At 56.4% G+C, this 13243-nt stretch overlaps 1 protein-coding gene across 5 annotated transcripts in view; it reads right to left on the bottom strand.

The window, feature by feature from the left end:
* Positions 1 to 13243, bottom strand: part of KCNT1 (potassium sodium-activated channel subfamily T member 1) — a 234670-nt gene that overhangs the window by 215503 nt on the left and 5924 nt on the right. The window contains exon 1 of one of the 5 annotated variants that reach the window (XM_075905518.2): positions 9791 to 9971. The exons of the other annotated variants lie outside the window; for them this stretch is intronic. The gene's annotated coding sequence lies outside the window, so the exon portion shown is untranslated. Of the gene's footprint in view, positions 1 to 9790; positions 9972 to 13243 lie in introns of those variants that run through there. 5 annotated transcript variants of the gene reach the window in all.

Here is a 13243-nt window from a genome sequence, read left to right as displayed (position 1 = left end):
GCGCGCGATGACACGCAGCGCAGACGAAAAGGGAACACAGAGGCTGGAGCAGAAGTGTCAGCATCCAAGACAGCCTGGGCTCAGACCGCTCTCAGATCTGGAGTGCACAGCGAAGTCAAACCCAGCGCTGGCTGCTGCAGCCGGTGCCCGGACGGCTGTGTGGAACGCTCCCGGCTGCCAGCGGCCATATGGAATTCATTTGCCCGGTGCAAAGCTTCAAATCCACATGGCTCAGCTCCAGGAGCCACACCGTGGCCGGCTGCCTCCCACGCAGATGCCGGAGTGTCTTTGGAAGGGCTGCTCGGATGAAGGCAGCGTGGCCAGAGCCGCCGGCCCAGCTCGGCAGAACTTAAGACGCCCACTCCAGCAATCCATCAGCAGCCAATACCGGTGGCCATCAAAATAAGACTTAACAGGGAAGAAAAAGTCTGCTGCCTGGTTCTGTCCTGTATCTTGACTAGGTTATCGTACTAAGAAACTACCTAGCACAGGGCTTTGCAAGCCACGTGGACATATTACATGCTGGCAGGGGAAAATAATTCCAACACCCGCTCAGGCAACATTTTCTTGCCCACCGGGCAATTAAAACAACTGCGGCTTTCCTGCCTCCGGCCCAATTAGTAAACCTTGCTTTTACGAAAAAGGGTGAAAAATGGAAAGGCACTGACTGAAAGGGAGGGGTGCCTGCCGACTATTGCTGCGGAGAAATCCACCAATGCCTTGATCCTACCGCTGCCACCAGCTCTCTGTTAGAGGAGATCTTGAAATATTTAAGGAACCATAATTAGGATGGAATATTAAAAGCTACTGAGCCTAGCACATTACTCACCTCAGGATAAGTAATGCAGGCCTCTGTCATGGAGGCCGGCTGGCTGAGTGATCAAGTAATTTACTGCGCTGCTGCAGCCGTTAGGAGATGCCTTGCGTGACACAGCTCCTACTGGAACTTGGTGGGGTCTGTGCTTTCGGGCAGACTGGTTGCCTCAGAGGCTCATAGCAGCCCTCGATTTAGGCACCACGCCTAGGGCATTAGCTTGCTGTTTGTTGAGCTCCTCATCATTGGCCAGCATGAGGTACAGAGGGAAACCAAACTCCACCGCCTTGGTGGACCCCCGAACGAGACAGGTCTGGGTAACCCCTTTCTTTGCCTAGCCAGACTTTTTCCTGAGTGGAAATAGAGAAGTGGGTGTTGGGGGGAACTTGGGCCCTGTTTTAGCCCAGGGCCCTGTCAAAGCAGCTGTCAGTAAATATCTCCCACCCCAACTGCAAGACGGCTACACAACCCCAGAGTTACAGGCACCTTCCTTCTCACAGGCTCTTCCTCCTAGTACCCACTTGTGCTAGCTCCTCCTGCCTCCTCTCTAGCTCCTTAGAACATAAGAACAGCCAGACTGGGTCAGACCAAAGGTCCATCCAACCCAGTACCCTGTCTGCCCACAGTAGCCAATATGCCAGGTGCCCCGGAGGGAGAGAACTGAACAGGTAGGATACATCTAGACGACATCCAGTTCTGTCGACAAAGAGCGTTTAGACGACAAAGAGCGTCTAGACGACATCCAGTTCTGGCGACAAAGCAAGCCGCTTTGTCAGCATGACAGTGTAGACGCAAAGGACGGTGTAGACGCAATAACGCCTCCTGTCGACAGAACTCCATCGACAAAAGGCGTTATTCCTCGCAGAATGAGGTTTACCGCCGTCGACAAAACTGTTGAGTTCTGTCGACATTATTTCGACAGAACTCAGCGGCAGCGTAGACGCAGGGATAGTTTTGTCGACAAACGTCCACTTTTGTCGACAAACCCCTGTAGTCTAGACACACCCGTAATGATCAAGCGATCTCTCTCCTCCCATCCATCTCCACCCTCTGACAAACAGAGGCCAGGGACACCATTCCTACCCATCCTGGCTAACCTCCATTAATTTATCTAGTTCTCCTTTAAACCCTGTTACAGTCCTGGCCTTCACAACCTCCTCTGGCAAGGAGTTCCACAGGTCGACAACACGCTGTGTGAAGAAGAACTTCCTTTTATTTGTTTTAAACCTGCTGCCCATTCATTTCATTTCAATCCTTGTGTCTCGGCAGCTCCCCACCCGCGCTAACTGCAGAGAAGCTCTTTGCAACCAGTCTCAACTGGTTCTTTACTTGCCCCAGGTGTTCCAACTACCCTTGGCTCACTTGACTCTGGAAGCCCACTTAATTAGCTCCAGGAGCTTAATTGCTCTGATGGACTCCGACAAGGTCGCACTGGTTCTGGACTGGCCTCTGCCAGTTTACCCTGGGAACAGATATTTACTCAGACTTACTAGGCTTAATCTAATATACCTCTCTTCCATCATTAAGGCTAATAGAGCTCAGTCTCTTCCATCACGCTCTTGTACCCCTCTGGCCTGACCCTGTCACGCTAAGTACTTAAACACCACTGCCATTGCACTGATGGGGTTTCGCCAGACAAGTCCAAAGAAATCTTTGCTGAAGCTAGGAATCGCCTAGATCCCAGCCCAGTGCGTGAACCCCAAAGCCTCCTTCCTCCCCAGCTGACCGCTCCATCACGCCTGGTGACAAAACGGCCTCCCACAGCCCCTTTCATCTAGGGGTGCACGCAGCCGTGCCGCAGCAGCATGAGAGCCGGAGCTCAAAGCCCTTCAGAAAGACAGGAATCAAGTCTCCCAGCCAGTGAAAGGAGAGTGTCAGGCGTAGACGCCCATGTCCCCTCTAGCCAAGGGGTGCTCGACACCCCCACTCCACCCTTTCCTCAACCCCTGCTCCGCCCCATCCCCTTCCCCGCCTCTTCTCTGCCTGCTCCCCTGAGTGCGCTTCATCCCCTCCCCTCCCTGCTGCAGCTGCCCAAATGCCACCAATCAGCTGTTAGCAGTGTTCCGGAAGCTCTGGGAGGGCAGGGGAGGAGTTGGTCAGCAGGCAAGAGGTGTGGGTGGGGGAGGGAAGGGGAGATGTGGGGGGATCCTGGAGGAGGAGGGGAGGTGAGGGGGGATCCTAAAGGGGGGATCCTGGAGGGGGAGAGGGGATTCTGAAGGGGGAGGGGAGGTGAGGGGGGATCCTAAAGGGGGGATTCTGAAGGGGGAGGGGAGGGGAAGAGAAGGGGATCCTGAAGGGGGAGGGGAGGGGAAGAGAAGGGGATCCTGAAGGGGGTTCCTGGAGGGGAAAGGGAGGTGAGGGGGCAATCATGGAGGGGGAGGAGAGGTGAGGGGGGACCCTGGAGGAGGAGGGGAGGGGGGGATCCTGGAGGGGGCTCCTGGAGGGGGAGGGGAGGTGAGTGGGGATCCTGGAGGGTGAGGGGAGGTGAGGGAGGATCCTAAAGGGGGGAGATCCTGGAGGGGGAGGAGAGGTGAGGGGGCAATCATGGAGGGGGAGGAGAGGTGAGGGGGGACCCTGGAGGAGGAGGGGAGGGGGGATCCTGGAGGGGGATCCTGGAGGGGAAAGGGAGGTGAGGGGGCAATCATGGAGGGGGAGGAGAGGTGAGGGGGGACCCTGGAGGGGGATCCTGGAGGGGGAGGGGAGGAGGGATCCTGTAGGAGGAGGGGAGAAGAGGGGGGGATCCTAGAGGGGGAGGGGAGGTGTGGGGGGATCCCGGCTGCCAGCGGGTTGTCTGCGCTCTCTAGTTTCTCCCCAGGGGTGCTCCAGCACGGGAATGCCACCACGGGAGATCTGCAGGTCGACAGCCCGGCAGCGCCTCGCTCCAAGGCGCGCTTGCCACAGCGCTGGGCTGGCCGGGTTCCCGGGTGTTTGCAGGTCAGATCTTGGCACCGCCCGCACCACCCCTCTCTGCAAAGGGTCTGCGGCGCGCCCATGCCCCCCCACCCCTGAGAAACCACCGCAAACCCCTTCCCGGGCCCAGACTGACGCTTTTGGGGAAAAGACATGAGCGCTGGTGCATTAGGTGGCCCGGGAGCAGCTATTACGGGAGCTGGGAGGGGAAAATCCAAACTCGAGAGCACACGCCGAGCGCCGGTTCCCCACTGGGCGCTGCGGGTGCCGTCCTGCTGCTCTCCCCAAGGGCCTTGGCAATTAGCCAACAGGAGATGCGCAATTACGAAAAGCCTCCCGCACAGTAAACGACTGTTTCATCCCGCGCCCGGAAGCATTTCTCAGTCCGAGCGGCCTAATGGTTAACGCAGGGGACCAGCCGCTGGGGTTCCGGGGTCCTGGTTGTGCGGGGTGGCAGCTTTTCCTTCTCAGCCTCTTTGCTTTTGTGGTCCAGGCCCGTGGCGTTATGTGAACACAGCGGGGGCGGGGCGGCAGGAGCGGTGCTGAGTTTCCTCCTTTAGCGAGACGGCGCCAAATGCCTGAGCCATGTGGAGCTAAACTTTCCCACCCAGCAGGTGTTATACGGATTGTACTTGCCTAAAGGGACCAATCAGGATTGACCTCCCATCATGCCAAGCGCTGCACAAAACACGCCCCTCCCCGAGATCCTGGAACCAATGGACGAGCAGTCCCCCGGGGACATAGCTCCAGTTGCCAGGTGTCCGGTTTTGAACTGGACAGTTCGCTATTTGAGCTTCCTGTCCAGGAAACAAATTGAGAAAATACCGGACACAGAATTGTCGGGTATTTTCTAATTACGTTTTATTATTATCAGGAGTATCAGTACTAGTTGCATCCTGCCTGGCTGGTCGACGCGCTCACACTGCGTGAGCCAGGCAGTACACAGCCATGCGGGAGAGAGGAGGGGGCGGGGGCGGGGGCGGGATGGAATCCCTGGGGCTGGACTCATCTGTGCGCCCCGCCAGGACCATGCACCTGGGCCAGCCCCACTTCCCACGGGCCGGTTCCCCCTACCGCTCCCCCGACCCCCTCCTGGCCAGCCCTGCTTCCCGCTGGCCGGTTCCTTCCCCCGATCTCCCCCAGCCAGCCCCACTCCTCCTGACCCCCTCCCAGCCAGCCCTGTTCCGCACCGACTGGTTCCCCCCCAGCCAGCCCTGTTTCCCGCCAGCCATTCCCCCGCCCCCATCTCCCCTGGCCAACCCCGCTCCCCCTGACCTCCTCCCAGTCAGCCCCACTCCCCCCGATTCCCTCCTGGCCAGCCCGCTCTCCCCTGGCCAGCCCCACTCCTCCTGACCCCCTCCCGGCCAGCCCTGCTCCCCACTGACTGGTTCCCCCCCAGCCAGCCCCACTCCCCCCCCCCCATCCCCTCCTAGCCAGCCCCACTCCCCACCCGCCAGTTCTCCCCCGGCCAGCCCCACTCCCCCCAAACCCCTCCTGGCCAGCCCTGTTTCCCACCAGCCATTCCCCCGCCCCCATCTCCCCTGGCCGGCCCCACTCCCCCCAAGCCCCTCCTGGCCAGCCCTGTTTCCCACCAGCCATTCCCCCGCCCCCATCTCCCCTGGCCAGCCCCGCTCCCCCCGACCTCCTCCCAGCCAGCCCCGTTCCCCTCCCGGCCGGTCCCCACCACCATCTGAGATCAAGTGTGTCCGGTATTTTTTTGAAATCATTCGGCAACCCTAGGAACAGACCCCAGGCCTCCTGCCTCCCAGCCCGATGCAGCCCCTGGACTCCCGGCCCTCCTGAGTGTACGGTTACATTACCAGCCAACCCTCCACCCCCCAGCCTCCCCGGAAAGCTAATGACAGAGCAAAGCAAGCGCCTAATACAGTGGATCAGAACGACAGGCAGGTAATAGAGCATAATGGGGCAGTTTGGGGCAGTTCACAGCTACCTGGAGGAATTCAGATCCCAGAGCACAGCTGCAGGGTTGTTAACTCAGGTAGGAAATGCCTGATACAGGCGCTCCCAGTGCCTCCGCAGTGTTAAAATAAACCTGCTGTGTGTGAGTCGAAAGCCTAGTCGCTGAAATGCAGGCTGACCCAGGCACAGGGCTGGGGCTCTCGGCCCGGCCGCTCCCAGCTGCTTGAGATCCGGAGGGTGCGTGGAGCCCGCCTGCATGTTCTCAGCACGGCGTCGGGTTTGTACCGCAGCCAACAGGCTTCCCCCGGCTCGTTTTACAAAGAAAGAGCAGGTCCTCGAGGAAACTCGGGCAGGCAAATGCTAAAAGAGTCACAATCCTGCACCCGAGACCGGCCGCTGTTTGCCACCTGCCTCGCCCACTCGCCTCTTCTCCAGAGCCGCTTTAACCCCGGAGAAGCGGTTTATGTCTGGCTGGCTCTTTTGGAAACTCACCAGGGCGCGGAACTGAAATGCTGCCAGGCCTTTTGTTAGAGGGGGCACGGCTCTCACCAGATTACATTCCGTGCCCATCACGCGCGCGTGAATTTACGGCCCCCGAAGAGATGGGTCGCCTAAGACAACAGCGATTTGCACGTCAGACGCGGCGGATGGAGGCTTGGCTCAATCGTCAGCCTTTATGCTGCCCCTCCCAGCACAAGAGGATCGGGGGGCTGCAGATCCTGCTCACGATGGAGCCGTTTCTCACCACGCCGGGCTCCCCTGGCCCTTCCATTTTACACACGTTCTGACCGGCCCTGGTGTTTACTAACGTCTCCAAAAGCAGTTCCCTGGTCTCTTGGGTCATTTTTTCCCATTGGGACTAAGCGTACGTTTGACATCCCCCCCCCCCCCTTGCTTTCCCAAGTGGGGTACCTGGTTTCCGTTCTACCTGCCAATGCACAGGATTACTCGGACATAGCCATAAAGTGTCCGTTCCTGTGACGAAACTCTCCTCTCTCCATCACCATGTATGGATGGGCGGGCACAAGGAGAACCAAGCCAATGCCTCCGTTTTAGAGCCGGAGTGACATCTGTTCTGGGAAGCAAAGTTCACAGAGTCAGCTGAACAATAGAGGGAAACGGGCGGGGGAATTGTGTTTTCCCGGATCAGGTGTGTGTGCGAGATTTACCGCAAGGAACAAAGCTGGGAAGAGGCGGGAGGCTGGCTTCTACCCTACACACAAGGCCGGGGAGTTGCAGGGGAAGCCCGAATGGGTCAGTCGGAGCTCCAGCAGCCGATTTAAAAGCAGCACGGCTGGGCTCCAAGAAGAATCCAGAGGTAACCCTTAAAGGCCAGAAGAGGCCACTGACATGGCGAATTGGAAGAGTGCAAAATATTATGGGTATAACTGTCCAAGTCACAGTCCACTTTGATTAATTTCATGGCATACGATATCGACAATTGTAAATTTCATTGTTTTGGCTATTTACATCTGAAACTGCATTGTAACGGTCGGGTCCTGTCCCGAAAAGGACTTGAGGGTAGCAAGGTTCCTGTAGGGAGGTTGCAGTATTGCTACCCTTACTCCTGCGCTGCTGCTGGCAGGGCGCTGCCTTCTGAGCTGGGTGTCTGGCCAGTAGTCGCTGCTGTCCAGCTGCCCAGCTCTGAAGGCAGCACAGGTGGCAATACCATATCCCCCCCCCAATAACCTTGTGACCCCCAGCAACTTCCTTTTGGGTCAGGCCCCCCAAGTTGAGAAACGCCGGTCTCCCCTGTGGAATCTGTACAGTAGAGGGTAAAAACACAGAAAAGACCAGATTTCACGGGATACTTTTTTCACACCAGGAATTTGATAGGACCCTCCGAGTGGTGATGGCTAGAAGGGGCAGCATCCTACTTTGCTGTTCTTCTGCTGAAGCGGCTGCAAGAGCAAACCGGAGCCCCGTGTTCTAGCCAAGATGTCGAAGGGAACCCATGCGGTTCACATCCCCCCAGAAGTTCCATTCCAGGGAGGTACCCACGGGGTTAGGATGGATTCTGTTTTCAGCCTGAACATCTCCACCTCCTGGAGAGCTCACGGCAACATCAACCTCAGACAGCTCAAGTGGTCTCCGGCCTGGCTGAAAACCAGCTCGGGCAGAAAGCCCCTCAAATCCTCTTTATCGCGGCTTTACAAACACACTTCGGCAATGGCTGGCCTTCGGATTTTATGGCGTGCTTGACTGATAATCCCCTCTGTTGCAACCATTTCTGAAGCAAGAAAAGGCCAAGATCTCATCCCAAGAACTGAGCTCCGGACTGCCAGCCGAGAGAAGAGACGCTGACAAATCGCCCTTTGTTTTTTAACTAAAGGTGCAAGGAGGTAGTTCATCCTGGAATAGCTACCGGATGGACCTCCCAATTTTGGCACCCTTGGGGCATGATGAGGGATTTTGCCAGAGCCGGGGAGGTAATTTCTGCCCCCCTAGGCTTCCTGGCTCCCCCCAGCTGAGCCAAGCACTGGCACCCTTCCTCCCTCCATAGCCCAGTTGGGCTACATATTGCCCCCATACACCCCACAGCATGGCAGGCTCATAGCCCCCCACCTGCCGCAGTGCACTGGGATTCTCTGATCCTGGAACATCTGAGGTCTGGAAGCTGGACAAGAGTGTTCCGGTTTATAGAGGTGCAACCTGTCGTTACTACGTCGTAACGGGGTTTACTTCAGTGCAAGCGCTGCCAAAAGAACTTTGTCCCACCCTGAACATGGAACACAAACCCCACTGAGCAGGCCTCGATCCAAACTATCCATACGCCATTCGCAGGTGTCCGTGCAAGACCAGCTGCAGCGCATCCCCGGACGTGTGACTTGACTTCTGTGCTGCTGCCGGCAGAGCTGGGCCTCAGTCCGCTGCTGCCCCTCTCCTGCCACCCAGCCCGGAAGGCAGCAACGCAGATGTAAGGGTGGCAGGGTATGGTACTGGCAGGGAGCTGCCTTCCGAGCTGGGTGTTTGGCCTCCAGCTGCCCAGCTCCGAAAGCAGCACAGAGATAAGGGTGACAACACCAAGCCCCCCCCCCCCAATAACCTCGCGACGCCAGCACAGCTCCCTTTTGGGTCAGGACCCGCTCTGAGAAACGCTCGTTTCCCCCCTAGACACGATGTCTTCTAGGGGAAAAGCACAACGAAGACCGGATTTCCCAGGCTGTGACATGCTGCTGCTGGCGGTGGATCTGCCTTCCGAGCTGGGCTCCCTACCAGCAGCCACCCCACTCTAGTGGCTGGTGGCACTGCCCAGCCCGGAAGGCAGCACCACCGCCAGCAGCAGCCCCTCCATAGAAGCAGGCTGGCTTCCTAGGGATACCTATACCTCCCTGAACAGCCCAGACACCACTGCAGAGGGACAAGGGACACTGAAAACTCTCCTTCACTTACACGCATGCATGAACCTACACGAACGCTGCCGCGTCCCACTTAACGCTCAGGGCTTTGACACAGCACTGTCAGGGGCAGAATCGCCACCCTGGCGCCTCCAGCCGGCAGTCCTGGGGGCTCTCGTCTTCGGCGGTGCCTCTGGGGGAGCAAAGCCGGTGGCCACCGGTCGCACCGTTCCCAGAGGTCCCGCTGCAGGGATTCCGACAGGGACACCTCTCTCCTGCCTGCTCTGGGACCGAATTCTCCGCTGGGACGTTGGAGGAGCAGCGGACTCAATCCGCACGGCCGCCAGCAATTCCTGCTCTCCGAGCTACTGTCGGTCTCTAACCCAGCCCAGTTCTATCCTGCTTGGCTACACACCCAGGGCCGGTGTATAGAGCCCACCACATTTTGGCACCTGAGGCGGGGAGCTCAAATGACGCCCCCATGTCCCCTTTTCTCCTGCCTGCCTGTGATGTCTCTTGTGCCCTCCTTCCTCCCCAGCTCTGTGCACCTAGAGCAGAGAGAATACACACGCACCAGCAGCAGACACAATTTTCTACACTCTGGGTCCTAGCAGTGCCCCCTCCCGCCCCCCAGTCTGGCACCTGAGGTGGCCGCCTCAGTTCGCCTCCTGGTAAGGCCGGCCCTGTACGCGCCGTTCTACACGACGCGTAAGTAGGAACAGCCAGTGTTCCCAGCCAACTCTTCGGGACGCATCTTCAGCACGGGAGGCTACAAAAATGGGAGGAGACATGAAAAAAAGCCACGTACGTCTAATGCAAAGAGACGACTTTCCTCAACAGCTCCTCCTGCTGAAACCGCCTTGGCATCACCACCCGTCACCGGCAGCGTCTTGTTCCACCTCTTGCTTCCGAAATAACCCCTGTGCACCGGGAGATGGAACAGAGGAAAGCCAGCTCTCCGGCGGTGAGAGTCGGCCCCGCTCCCTGGGTCTCTACTGGTGCAGGTTATTTTTGGGCGAACCCTTCCTTAGGGCAGCTCGCTCCTTGGCACGGCTTCCCCGAGTGCCTTACATGGGCAAGAAAGAGAGGAGCGTTTCCAGCCTCGAGGAGCGCAGGGCTGGCTGGCTGCCTCTCTGTATAAACGTTTCCCACGAGGCAGGAAGGCGAAAAGTAGGTTATGTATCCCCCAGGGGGCCCAGAACTGCGGAGCCGGGTTTCACGGGCAGGACAGCTTTGACAATGTACAAGCACGCTCACGATGAACGCCTCGGTTTCTCACCGAAGGAATCCCCTGGGAAGCATTGCAGCACCACGGGCGTCTCCTCCCATTACCGGGGCGCAAACAGGAACCAAACCAGCGGGAAGGACACACAAGGCGGCATGCAAGACCGCAGCTGAGACAGGCAGGGTGGGGGGAAAGATTGACTGATCCCCTCACTCGTGTCCCCCCTCCCTCCCCCCACGTTTCAAGGCAGCAGGGAAGAGTTTGGGCTGAGACCGGCTGTGGAGCTCAATGGGGCTGGCAAAACCAAAGTCCATGTCGGTGGACCCAGGATGACCTGGCTTAGCTAGATAAGGGCGGGAGAAGACAGCATTCCTGGTCTCCCTCTGCCATGCAGCTAGGTCATTTAGAGAGCCCAGGGGAGCACAAAGCAGCATCTCCTTGCTGTTCCGCAAATAAGCAGGGAAGGGGGCATTTTTAAGAGGGGGGGGCTGAAATCCAGGCCTGCCCCCCAGCTGAGACTGAGCAAAGCCCAGCACACAGAGCTGGCAACCGGGACCCCAGGGCAGGGCTAGCAGCTGAATCCCCTGGCGCACAGAAGCAGCAGCAAAGCCAGCCGGCGCGGGGACAGCAGCTGGGCCCCTGACGCATGAGGAAGGCAGCAGAGCCCCCAGTGTGAGGGGCAGCAGCCAGCACCCCCACATCCCTAGTGCCGGCACCGGCGTAAATAAGGAGGCAGGGGGGAGAAGAGCCCTGCTAGCATTTGACCTCTGTACACAAATACCCAGGAGTGTTTACACAGGGGAACTTAAGAGATACCCACAACCCTGGTATGCTAGGCCAGGGGGCTTCCGTCTGCTCCTAAAACATCTTCTGTCTTCCCTTCCCCTGTATGCAGTCCGGCCACCACGGCAGACAAGCTCATTGCGAGACAGGGACAGCGCACCCAAAGGCCCTCTGAAAGGCAGCCAGGTAAGCCCTTGGAGGCAGGGCCCTCTTTGGATGGTGTGTTTGTGCAGCACCTAACACCAGGTGGCCCTAGCCCATGACAGGGGCTCCTATAAGCTGCATGGCGCCTATTTTAAAATGCCAGAATAGAGGCTCAAACTCAATGGCTGCGTCTAGACTGGCAGGATTTTCCGCAAATGCTGTTAACGGAAAAGTTGTCCATTAAAAGCATTTGCGGAAAAGAGCGTCTAGATTGGCACGGACACTTTTCCGCAAAAAGCACTTTAAAAGCGTCTGTGCCAACCTAGACGCGCTTTTGCGCAAAAAAGCCCCGATCGCCATTTTCGCAATCAAGGATTTTTTGCGGAAAACAAATCTGAGCCGTCTACACTGGCCCTTTTGCGCAGAAGCTTTTGCCCAAAAGGACTTTTGCCCAAACGGGAGCAGCATAGTATTTCCGCAAGAAGCACTGATTTCTTACATAGTGATAGAGATGGAGCCGTGTTAGTCTGGTGTAGCTGGAACAAAAAACAGGACTATGTAGCACTTTAAAGACTAACAAGATGGTTTATTAGGCAGACATTTACCTCCCCCCCCCCCGCCCATCCCCCTTCTGTTCTGAAATTTGATTTGTGCTTTTCATATGTGTTCATTTTTTTTAATTGTATCCTTTGGTATATATGGTTGTGACAATTTTCTTCCACTATTTGATCTGAGGAATTGGGTCTGGCCCACGAAAGCTCATCACCTAATAAACCATCTTGTTAGTCTTTAAAGTGCTACATAGTCCTGTCTTTTGATTTCTTACATGAGATCGTCAAAATCAATCATGCGGAAATTCAAGCGGCCAGTGTAGACAACTGGCAAGTTTTTCCGCAAAAGCAGCTGCTTTTGCGGAAAAACTTGCCAGTTTCGACACAGCCAATATGTATCCCAAGGGGAAAACACAAGGACTCCCCCTATAAACCCCCCAAATAAACACCACCATGGCTAAATAGCAGGCTAAAAGAGGCAATCGGAGGCAAAAAGGCATTCTTCAGGCATTGGCAATGAAATCCTAGCAAGGAAAACAAAGGAACATAAAAGCAGGCATGCCGAGAGCTGAAGTATAACGAGGCCGGCAAAAAGGAATTTAAAGGGCAAGAAGCAATAAACAAAAATAAAAAACAAACCGAAAGAAAAACCCTGCTGTTCGTTTTCGTAAATGCATCAGAAGCAGGAAGCCAGCCAAACAATCTGTGGGACCCCAGGACGACAGCAGGGCAAAACAAGCACTCCAGGAACGCAAGGCGGCTGCAGAGACGCAAATGCATTTTTCTGCATCCGTCTTCACTGCCCAGGATAAGGGGGGGGGGGGTGTCTCAGCTGAACCGTTCTTTTCAGATGACACATCTGAGGAATGGGCGTCAGGGAGGCGGTTTGGGAACAAACTGATCAGTGAAACCAGTGACTCTCAACCTCCCCAGACTGGGGTCTCCGATTTCAAGAGGCTGGTTTGTCTTGCGTATCCCTGAGTGCCACCGCACTTACAAACTTGCAAAATCAAAGTGTCCCAGCAACCCCATTCCTGACAAATGGCTGGCGCTCTCATTTTCATCATATAAAATCAATCATTCGGAATATAAACATTGGACTGACGTCTCAGTGTGTAGCATGTCGAGCAGCATAAACAAATCAGTGTGGAATTTTAGTTGGCACTGACTTCGCGGGCGGTTTTTACGTCATCGGTTATAAAACTAGACGGTTATCTAGAGGAGTTGATGTCCCCCCTGAAAGATCAGCGAGTACCCCCAAGGGTACACATGCCCCTGACCGAAAACCACTGAATTAAGCAGTCATAAGTCTCCGGAACCAGATGGCGTTCACCCAAGAGTTCTGAAAGCATTGAAATATGAAAATGCCAAACTGCTAACCGTGGTGTGTAACCTATTGCCTGAGTCAGCCTCCTCTATACCAGGGGGCTGGAGGATAGCTAACATAAGGCTCTTTTTAAAAAACTCTCCAGAGGCAATTACCAGCTGGTTCACCTCACTTTAGCAACAGGCAAACTGGTGGAATTGCAGGAAAGACTAAAATGATCCGATACCTAGA

This window comes from Pelodiscus sinensis, chromosome 23 (genome assembly GCF_052426305.1).
Source record: "Pelodiscus sinensis isolate ZL-2025 chromosome 23, ASM5242630v1, whole genome shotgun sequence".
NCBI lineage: Eukaryota > Metazoa > Chordata > Testudines > Trionychidae > Pelodiscus > Pelodiscus sinensis.
Note: the sequence above shows the minus strand (reverse complement) of the source record. Positions and strands in the feature narration are given on the sequence as shown.